Source organism: Nicotiana tabacum, chromosome 19 (assembly GCF_000715075.1).
Source record: "Nicotiana tabacum cultivar K326 chromosome 19, ASM71507v2, whole genome shotgun sequence".
Taxonomy (NCBI): domain Eukaryota; kingdom Viridiplantae; phylum Streptophyta; class Magnoliopsida; order Solanales; family Solanaceae; genus Nicotiana; species Nicotiana tabacum.
This window is the reverse complement of record NC_134098.1, coordinates 36,256,428-36,268,634: the sequence shown is the minus strand read 5'-3', so window position 1 is coordinate 36,268,634 and position 12,207 is coordinate 36,256,428.

Here is a 12,207-nt window from a genome sequence, read left to right as displayed (position 1 = left end):
TTATAACTTTCACACCTCCGTAATCTTCCATGATCTTCCCCATAATCCAAATTATTAATGTCATGTTTAAGGCAATCTTTGTGTAAGCCTAAAGGTAATTATATAAATAGAGGAATAAGATGTGATATGTGATAAATCTGAACTGTTTACTCGCAAATAGGCACAGTTGAATTTGTTACGTGGTTTATAGACGCGTGAATTAAATTGATCCGATAAAATAAAATAATAAAGAGCAAAGCAAGTAAAATAAGGATAAATGAGGAAAAAACAAATTAGAGCTTCAAATTGATCTCTTCGGGGTCAAGAACAATGCGAAAATCTTAATAACAATAAAATAAAATTTTATCGATGAGAGAATAGTGTCAGCATTTTTTCGTACAAGTATTTTGTGTCCTTCAATGAGTATAAATTTCACTATTTATAGTTAAATTAGAGGAGACAAGATCCCCAAATCATGCTCCTCTTTAAGGCGAGTAAAACCCCCTTCTTGATAGCTAAATAACAGTTAAGAATAAATGTTATAATTTTATGTAACGGCTGCTCCTTTAATGTTATCCTCTCCAAATGGTACCTTACTTTCAAACTCTCGTCACTGGTCTTGATACCTTCGGAACTTATATAATATCGGTCACACGCTTATAACCGGTGCTACCCATTTGCTGACTCATCACTTACCTGTCTTCACTGCCACGTATGTTACACCTCATGTTTTCGTACGTGAAAGTAAGCCATAAGTAAATTGATGGAAGCTCGGAAATGAGATGTTCCATCCCGCATTTTCATATGTTAAAGTTTCGTCGTAAGTTAATCGACGTAAGCTCGGGAATGAGATTATTTTGAAATTATAAATATTATGGTATTTCAAACAAGTTCGTGAAGGTGAGAGGGTAAGCAAATCGAAGAAAATGAGTTTCGTTGAAGGTTGTCATTTTGAGATAAAATACGGTCCAAGCTATAATACCCCGTATTTATGCACTAATGACATACAAGGTACCATATGACCATGATTATAAGGTATATAAAGTGTGTTAAAAATGAGTAGTATTTTGAGTAACTTGAGATAATTCTTGATTATGTTGATAATTACGTAATTATTGATTTTAGTGGGAGATTAACTAATTAATTAAGCATATTTGGATAAGGTTGATTAATATCCTAATGTGGCAGCCAAGGGGTCTTGATTTTAAAGCTCAAGTAATAACTCATAATCATTAAAATAGGTGGCAACTAGAGGATCTTTTGTGGCTAACTCATCAACTTAGTGAGGCCACACCCACTGAGGTAAAAGACATCTTAAAGATTCAAAGAGAGACATATTTCAATCTTTATAGCAAAGTGAAGTGCTCCAGCAAACTCCTACAAGTGATGGCAACGTGAAATTGCTTCAACGAAATTCATACAAGATCTAATTATGCGTGAGGTGCAATTCTAAGAAAGTACGGTACAATCTTTCTCAAGAATATCATACGGATTTTTTCCTACTTCGATCCGCTGTTACGTGTTGTCGCAATTGACGTGTGTTAGAGGGATTGTCAAGAGAATCGGCTCGGGCATGTTAAGGCTATCCCGTCTTTCTTTTGGCATGATCCAAATGATACAAATGAAATGAGCAAAATACGCAACTTTCATAAATGACTCTATTTATAGAAATACTAGAGGTGTCTATATTCTTGATTCCCCATGTGTCTTATTATTCTATCATCTGTTCATGAGTCTCAGAAAATACGTAAGTTGATAAGTTTATTTTATGACATTAATCAAAGGCATAATGGTCCTATGACGTTCCGAGAGATTTTATTGACGTATTTCATATGCATTTCATTCATTTATACATGTACATTGACCCATGACCAGATGGCGTTATATACGCATATATTATATGTATATGGGATATGGAAAAAGGTTACAGTATTATATACGCACCACCACCTGATCAGCTGGTATATGTTGATGATTTGCCAGATCAGCTGGTATACGTTGATAATTTGCCCACAGTAGCCGAGAAGGCTTGATGATGTTATGTACGCATATACCTATGCATGGTATGACATTTATACGCATTTGCATGGCATTGTAAATATTAATGATTCACAGAGTTATTCAGACTTACATGTTGAGTCTTTTACTCTATGTTTCTCTCATGTCTATTATTTACTGATTTTTATTCCTTACATACTCAGTACATTATTTGTACCGACGTCTCTTTTGCCTGGGGACGCTGCGTTTCATGCCCGCATGTCCCGATAGCCAGATCGACAGTCATCCAAGTAGGCTATCAGCTCAGCGGAAGGTATTGGTGAGCTCCAATTGCTCCGGAATTGCTATTTGGTCAGTATAATGAAGATATGTATTAATTGGTATGACGAGGCTCTGTCCCTACCTTTATGACAATTATGTATTCTTAGAGGTTTGTAGATAGATGTCATGTATATGAAAGATTGTATGGCCTTGTCGGCCTATGTTCAGTGTACGAGTGCTCATTGTGGCCTTATAGGCCCCGTATGTCAAATGTATACGTTTTTATATCAGATTGGGCCGTCTTATATTGAGTATTCCCTTATGTTTATTCTGGTTAGCCCATGACGGCCTGTTTGGCCCATTTGCCAATGACAGTACAATAATAAGGATATGTAATATTGGTACTCGGTTGAGTAAGGCACCGGGTGCCCATCGTGGCCCATCGGTTTGGGTTGTGACAAAAGTGGTATCAGAGCAGTTCTGTCCTAGGGAGTCTACAAGCCGTATCTAGTAGAGTCTTGTTTATGGGTGTATTGTGCACCACACTTATAAGCAGGAGGCTACAGGGCATTTAGGATTGTCACTCTTTCTTCTTACTCTAGATCGTGTGGTAGAGCTTAGTTATAAGAACTTAATTTTCTAAACTCCATCTTATTCATAATACGGCGATACCTATATCCAGAAAGACGGTTGGTAAGAGATATAGATGTGGAAGAGTTGAGTCAGAGGAACTCAATTTTGCATCATGCTTATGATGAGTAAATGTAAGGTCTCCGGCAGATCATTCGTGTACTAAGACGTGTAAGCTTCTTGATAAGGAGCCTTAAGGCAAGAATATCTATCCATCCCTATGGTGAAAGGCAACGAGAGATTCAGAAGATAGATACAAATTTTAACAAGTAAAAGAAGCAAGATGAAAAAGGGTACGAGGTACCTAGCTAATGAAGATTATCAATATTTATAATTCAGGTAGAGGAATATAAGCCTTTTGAGTTACCTTCAACAATAACAGAGGTATGTACAATTGGCCACACCCATCTCATTTATGCCCTATGGGGGGCTAACAGAAGTAGTATAAGAGAAGGCAGAATATCAGGATCTAGTTGGGGTTAGGGTAACCCAAAATGGTGGATGGATTGTTACGTTAGCTGACATTTCCAAAGGATATTGCAAATGTGCTAATAGATCTCCTTGTGAGACACCTAGATGGTGCACTTTAAAATAGTACAGCTAGATATGAGTACTACAAAGATAGGCACTGGAAGCCTTGAAGGGATAAATATTACTTTAGTATGGCTCCTGTCCCTAGTAGAGAGAGAATGTTAGGCAACCCGAAGAGCCAATGGATGGAGCAAGGGGAGCTAAAAGCAAAAGAATGTCTTGTTGAGGTTCTCAAAATAAAGTGGTAGACAGAAACATTAGCATGGAAATAAGAAGAGAGATAATGAAGTATTACGAGTAAGATGTGATATATGGATGGCAATGGCAGTATTACAGAGTTTATAGTCAAGTGAAGGAAAAGACGAGAGGTGTTAGGCCTTGAGGCAACAAAAGAGTATATGTCATAAAGTCACATCCTCATTTCGAGAAATAAGTTCGTGACTCTAACGTGATTACCACAAGGAAAAGTTAGACCCAAAGTAATAGAAATCACTATGGATTGGTGAACAAGATAAACTAAACATGAATTAGGGACTGAGTGATTTGATAATGGTCGACATCATGAGAATTTCATATTTCATTCCGACGATAATAGAATGGACAACAAAAGAAGATTCATGAGAAATTCAGAGAAAGTTCATTCAGGAAGACGCTTCCCTAAAGCAAGCAATGTGAGCAAAGTTAAGCTTAAGGGACTATGTGTGCCAATTATACTAGGTGAGTAAGGAATTTAGTTATCCTTGGTACAAAAGGATTACCGCAAGGCGAGTAAGGGTCATCGATGATGTGAAAAGACGCCAGAGATGAAGAGATAAAACATCTATAGGTAGATCGCAGTAGCACTAAATCTTAGTACTCCCCTAAAGGGGGGGGGGGGATATGGAGTGATGTGGCATTAAGTCAAAATTAAGTGGTTCTAGTAACTATGGAATGGTAAAGGAAGAATGCGATAAAAATGAGAAAGGAAGGAGATTGCACTTATCTAAATCCTACAGATATGCTACGATTACAGAACATTATGCAAGCACGGTGTCAAGGAAAGGAAATAAGGATTCCTGCCCGGGATGTTACTGATAAATAAGGAGCCAATGCGAGAGGTAAGTTAAGGCAAAGGAAATAACCCAAGAAATATTTTGCGGAATATTGACATGAGAAGGGGCCAACGAGTAATTAGTAATTGATTCAGGAAGGGCCTATTTATGGGTAGACATGAGGATACAAACAAATCAACAGATAGTGCAAGATAAACAAAGTAAAACCTAATATAGTGAATTCAGCCTCGCAGTTACGACAACATGACCCTTGAGAAATATTCAGATAGGAGTTGGGGTAGTTAAACGTACTGTATGAATGTTACGGAAATAAAAGAGAGTCTCACTGGGAAGACAGTCAAAACTTCAGTTCAGAAGCAACTATACGAGCACATGAGCGTGGAGGTAATTAACTAAGGATAATTATAGGTGAGTACGAACATCAAAAATTTTATTGGGTATACGATGTAATAAGCTCGTAGCTTTACCAGAGTCAGAGGGTCTTCCCTAAGTACTACAATGAAAGACTAGCTAAGGAAATAAGGAAGGAGGCTTCAACCTAAGCGTAGTAACTTGAAGAAGAAATGGCCATGTAAAAACAGTCTCACTACAACATTGTATGCACTCCATAAGAAAGTAGCACCTACCGTGGCTAATGAACGAGAAGTAAAGTCAAAAGTAATATTCGAGATCATATGAGTTGCACGAAAATTCCGGCATACGTGGGAACTAAGATAAGCTAAGTATGCACGCAACAAGGGGGCAGAACGACCAGGAAAAGTAATTGCTTATATTTAAAGAAAGCTGAGAAGGAACGAAAGGAATTATTCGATCAATGATCCAAAGTTAGTTACGTTATGAATGCACTTAAGATTTCGGAGTGGTATCCATGCAGCATATAATTCTGACAATCATATAGCCGTAGAAGACTCCGGTATAAGTTAAAAGAAAGAATTGAGTCCAGGTCATAGACAAAGGATTGAATCATTAGAAGATTGTATCATGGATATTCCATAGCATCCATGAAAGGCTAAAGTAATAGCTAATACCAGAAGCCGCAGATCGGAAGATAGCTTAAGCCTACATAAAGGCTAATCAGAAGGAAGAGGAAACTAAAGAGTTACATCAACAAAGTTAATCAGGAGTCGGATTATTTGTTACACCCTAAATTTTTGTACGTAAAAATGCATCGTAAGCAAACTAATGTAGGACCAAAAATGAGATAATATTTAAAAGTATATAAAGTAAGTTAATCATGTTACCTCTAAGGTTACAAATATTGAAGATCATGAACCACAAGTACAAAGAGGGTTGGACAGTTCAGAAGCTAAAGCAATTAAATAAAACAATGTTTCGTCGAAAGTCGACAAGTTGGGAATGTTATAACATGTGCCTTTGGGGTGAGACTAGGGTGATTAACATGATAAGGAGATTATGTTATGATTTATATTAGTCGTATGACATCCGTGTATTATGTTTTAATGTCAAGCGAGTTGTGGAACAAAAGTCGATGAAAGTCATCACAAGTTACACTCATAAGTTTTACTGAAACTTTGGGTCAAATGTAACTGCAATTTTCTCCCAATATACTTAGAGTTATGGGGTGTTCCACCCATCAAATTAAAGATCTATGAGTCTATTTTCCAATACATTAAAGGGTTTGTCAATATGATATCGGAGTAATGAGATATGGGCATTTTTGCGATACTGCGCAAGCTGCTAGGTGACAAGTAGGTGTGTCACCTACTTGCTTAAATGAAAGCCCAAAAATGGGCCATTTCGGGTCGTCCAAAGAGACCTTTTAAAGGCCTATTTTCTTCATATATTAGACTTAAAATAGAGCATAATAACCAGATATAAGCTCTGCAAAGAATCCTCCCAAAAATTTCCCACAAACCCTAATTGATTTTCTCTCCCTTTCAAGTTCTAATTGGAGGTAAAACCTAGAGTTTGAAGAACCAAGATAGGAGCTGAGTTATCCAACAAATAAGGTGAGTTTACTTCTCTCTTTCATCCAGTTTTTCTTCTATAAATTCATGGTAAGTCGTTCTATACTTGTGAGAACTCACGGGACGGTGATCGGAAGCCGTGAGTTCGAGTTATTCACTTGTAGCGGACTGTTTTGTGGACTGTTTTGTGTTGCTGTTGGGCTGCGTGTTTTACTACTATTTTGTGGAGTTTTGGAGGAGGAAGGGGGTTTATAAACACCATATAAATGTAGGGTGGTTGGCTGGTCATTCGTCATAACATTTTCGGGTCGTTTGACACTACTACGGTGGTCGTTTTGTGTACGAAGAGATTGGGGTGTGTTGGGCTGTTTTGTAGTATTTGATGGTGTATATAGGGCTGGAAAATGATGTATATATGTTGTTATTATTCTGTTCTTGTATTGTTGGTGTTATCTTGAATTTGGAGGAAGTAAGGATTATAGGGGAGATGCTGCCCGTTTTAATACAAAATAGGTTTGTCGTTCGTTGTGCGATAGTTGTACCTTTCGTAACTTAACGATAGTATTATTATCATTCTTGTAGATTAAGGTGCGAAGAGGTGAGTTCAACTTGGTGATTGAAAAGGTTGTGATAAGGTATGTTAAGGCTAAGCCTTCCTTCATTTTGGCATGATCTCGTAGCTACATGTGTTAGTAATGAGACAAAAAGAGAAGTTCATATTCATGAATTTATTCACACTATTCTAGTCTCATAAGTTACAATATTATTCCTTATCGAGACTCTATATTCAATTTTAGTATTGTCTTCTTCCAGTCAAGAGAGAAGCAAGCCTATATATACAGTATTACAGTATTTTCATTACCATCGAGCTATAATCGATGGGCAGGCCCCTATTGGACAACCTCTGATCAGATGGAAAGTTATATATCGAGCCTACTGTGGCCGAGCGCCTATGAGCGAGCCCAGCATGGTCGAGATACATAGCCTAGTATGGCCGAGCGCCTATGAGCGAGCCTACTATGGCAGAGCAGTTATATATACCGAGCCTTATAAGGCCGTACAATTATTTTACTTACTATATTGAAGGAGTTGAGTCAGTATCAGCAGGTAAGTATATCTCCAGATCATCTTTGACTCCCAGTTACTTCCAGTTATTATATTATCAGTTCAGTTTTGATTTTCAGTTATGTTATTGCCTTACATACTCGATACATTATTTCGTACTGACGTCCCTTTTCCGAGGACGCTGCATTTCATGCATGCAGGTTCAGATAGACAGACGAGTAGATCTCCTCAGTAGGTGTTTCCCAAGTTCAGCCTGATCGGTAAGCTCCACGTCTTTCGGAGTTGCCATGTCTAGAGTGTTGTGTACATCTTATGTATATCTGTATATATGTTATGGGTAGGTCGGGGCCCTATTCCGATCATAGTACATCTATCAGTAGAGGCTTGTAGACATATCCTGTTGGTTAGTGCAGTATGTTGGGTTTGTAGGCCTGGTATGTATAATTTGGTGGTTTGTCAGCTGTAGTAGCTTTGACGGCCTTTTCAGCCTAGCTTTATATTGATGTTTAGTTAGCGCTAGTTTCCATTCAGTTTTATATTTTGCTTCACAAATTGTCTTGCAAGGTGGCCCCATGGCCAAAGTATGACATTATGCGTTCAGAGTCCCCTAGTCGCAATTTGGTATGCCAGGTTAGGTGAGGCACCGGGTGCTTGTCTCGCTCCTAGGTTCGGGGCATGACATTATTGTACTCAGAAAATTATAGGAATCGTGATTGGGAACATAGCAGAATCACTCTTAATATCAAAGGTACAAGAGAGACAGTATAATAGCCATATTTTATAATGACTCTATGATAAAGCCAGTTGGGAGAGTAGCAGCCTCATAGGAAGTCAGTATGAAGCTCCCACCGGATTGTGTATGCACCAGAGGTACAAGTATTATAATAGAGCTTCAAGTTGTGAGTGTGAATCATACCTATGTGGAAGGGAGGTTATGAAAAGAATAGAAGATGTGATGTGAGATTTTAAGGTAAGTAAGGTAATGGTGAACAACGTATGAGATACTCAAGTGCAGAAGGTTGTGAATAGTCCACACTTCGGATAGAAGGCTAGAAGCGCGGGGATTCAATATCCAGGAATGATAGCGGCGTCGTCAGTAGCATGTCTTCCAGCCTATGGTTTCTAGGTATCAAGAAGCCTGATTAAGAGAGTAAAGAAGAGTTAGAGACGATGTGATGTCTCGCTTGATGTTCCTGAATGACATAAGGAAATCTTTGATGCAAGCAAGTTGAAAGGGTGCGAGTAAGATAAATAGATATGTGTAGGTCGCAAGCTATTGCATGGTAAAATGATAAGGTTCTAGAAGACGGGAGTAGGGATAAGAAAGGGCGAGTAAGAGGGTTACGAGAATGGATAAGTCCTCAGGATTAAGCTCATGAAAACAAGAGAGCTAATAGTCTCTCTAAGTTATAGAAAGCTCAGATAGCCTGAATGAACTCAAAGGAGTCTAAGACTAGTAGCATTTAGAAGAGATGGAATGCTGCCCTGGTAGTAGACTGAGGGTGTAATTGTGATAGATAAAGGATGACGTTTGGACCTTCAATTGAGTAATGATTTCATGGATGGTACATGATTAAAATACCCACGTAATGTGAATCACATTGGGATGCTATGAAATACGGTTATGGAAGTATAGTATCGCCCCCAGGTGGATCAGTCTAATCATTTCAGATATTCCCCGATGAGACGTGAGCCCTAGCGACAATGTATTACGTAAGAAGTTTCAAGCCTTCAGTGGTAGATTGTAGATCAATATTGAAGTGAATCAACAATGGATGGATAAATGTTACAAAGTGTGAGATGAGATTAGGCCATCAGTCTTAAGATGAACAGTAATGAAGAAGCATTAAAAGACTTAGATATATACATATAGGATAAGCAACGAAAGTAACCTGGAGTTTGGTAGCAGACCTCAGTAACGGTAAATCGAAGTAAGAGTTATGGTATAGTTTGACCTACCTAGATGCAGTAAAGTCATGCGGGTAGAGAACCGGGTCTATGAAATAAGATATAGCAATATTCGTAAGTGCGACAAAGTACCGAGCGAAGAACTTCAGTATACTTATAGATGCCCACAGGGACATCTTGTCAAGTTCTGTATATGTTTACAAAGTGAGGCCTAGAGATTGGCTAAAAGCCGGAGGGAAAAGGGGAGAAGAGTCGCACAGGCGCACTTACAAGGTCAGAGTCGTATAGGCTGCATGACAAAAGGTAACAACAGTTACGAGATTGGAAGGATTCCGACCACAAGTCATGGTGTGAGAAAAAGGCCTAAAGAGGGAATGCCCTGCCCTTTGGATTTATTTACAAAACAATTGCCTAGATGGCAAGGAGAGTACTAAAGTATTAGCAACAGCTATAGGTTATGATAATGATAAGTGCATCAGTCAACATTTGAGGATGAATATTCCAAAGGGAGGAATGATGTTACACCTCATGTTTTCGTACGTGAAAGTACACCATAAGTAAATTGATGGAAGCTCAGAAATGAGATGTTTCATCCCGCATTTTCATATGTTAAAGTTTCGTCGTAAGTTAATTGACGTAAGCTCGGGAATGAGATTATTTTAAAATTATAAGTATTATGGTATTTCAAACAAGTTCGGGAAGGTGACAGGGTAAGCAAATCGAAGAAATGAGTTTCGTTGAAGGTTGTCATTTTGAGATAAAATACGGTCCAAGCTATAATACCCCGTATTTATGGACTAATGATATACAAGGTACCACATGACCATGATTATAAGGTGTATAAAGTGTGTTAAAAGTGAGTAGTATTTTGAGTAACTTGAGATAATTCTTGATTATGTTGATAATTGGGTAATTATTAATTTTAGTGGGAGATTAACTAATTAATTAAGCATATTTGGATAAGGTTGATTAATATCCTAATGTGGCAGCCAAGGGGTCTTGATTTTAAAGCCCAAGTAATGATTCATAGTCATTAAAATAGGTGGCAACTAGAGGATCTTTTGTGGCTAACTCATCAACTTAGTGGGGCCACACCCACTGAGGTAAAAGACATCTTAAAGATTCAAAGAGAGACACATTTAAATCTTCATAGCAAAGTGAAGTGCTCCAGCAAACTCCTACAAGTGATGGCAACGTGAAATTGCTTCAACGAAATTCATACAAGATCCAATTATGCGTGAGGTGCAATTCTAAGAAAGTACGGTACAATCTTTCTCAAGAATATCATACAGATTTTTCCCTACTTCGATCCGCCATTACGTGTTGTCGCAATTGACGTGTGTTAGAGGGATTGTCAAGAGAATCGGCTCAGGCATGTTAAGTCTATCCCTTCTTTCTTTTGGCATGATCCAAATGATACAAATGAAACGAGCAAAATACGCAACTTTCATAAATGACTCTATTTATAGAAATACTAGAGGTGTCTATATTCTTGATTCCCCATGTGTCTTATTATTCTATCATCTGTTCATGAGTCTCAGAAAATACGTAAGTTGATAAGTTTATTTTATGACATTAATCAAAGGCATAATGGTCTTATGACGTTCCGAGAGATTTTATTGACGTATTTCATATGCAGTTCATTCATTTATACATGTACATTGACCCATGACCAGATGGCGTTATATACGCGTATATTATATGTATATGGGATATGGGAAAAGGTTACGACATTATATATGCACCACCACCTGATCAGCTGGTATACGTTGATGATTTACCCACAGTAGCCAAGATGATATGATGGGATGCCCTCAGAGGCTTGATGATATTATGTACGCATATACCTATACATGGTATGATATTTATACGCATTTGCATGGCATTGTAAATATTAATGATTCATAAAGTTATTCAGACTTACATGTTGAGTCTTTTACTCTATGTTTCTCTCATGTCTATTGTTTACTGATTTTCATTCCTTACATACTCGGTATATTATTTGTACTGACGTCTCTTTTGCCTGGGGATGCTGTGTTTCATGCCCGCATGTCCCGATAGCCAGATCGAGAGTCCTCCAAATAGGCTATCAGTTCAGCGGAAGGTGTTAGTGAGCTCCAATTGCTCCGGAATTGCTATTTGGTCAATATAATGAAGATATGTATTAATTAGTATGACAGCGCTCTGTCCCGACCTTTATGACAATTATGTATTCTTAGAGGTTTGTAGACAGATATCATGTATATGAAAGATTGTATGGCCTTGTCGGCCTATGTTCAGTGTACCCTTAAAGGCCCGTATGTCAAATGTATAAGTTTTTTATATCAGATTGAGTCATCTTATATTGAGTATTCCCTTATGTTTATTCCGGTTATCCCATGACTGCCCATTTGGCCCATTTGCCAATGACAATACGATAATAAGGATATGTAACATTGACACTCGGTTTAGTAAGATACCGTGTGCCCGTCGCGGTCCATTAGTTTAGGTCGTGACAACATGTCTATTCGAGAAGCAGCCACATGTAATCTTGGCAGAAGCGCATAATGTGGTCGGGCTACCCACGCGAATAACATAAGTCCGAACCTTGGCGAGATTGCCCAAAAAAGGTCCTACCACATCGGACATAATGCGACAACGGGGGACTCATGTTACTAGAACCTCTACTATACTGTGAGCTCTGTCACCGGGAATTTTGATCCTGATCATAATAAGTGGTCCGATCACAATGCCAGCCTGGGATCTGCGAGGGTGCAATAGTCGCCGGATAAGATGGATGCCTAGAAAATGGTGGCCTAACCCCACCTCGAGACTCTCCCGTATTACCTATGGATCGGGTTCTCTTATGTTGGCCC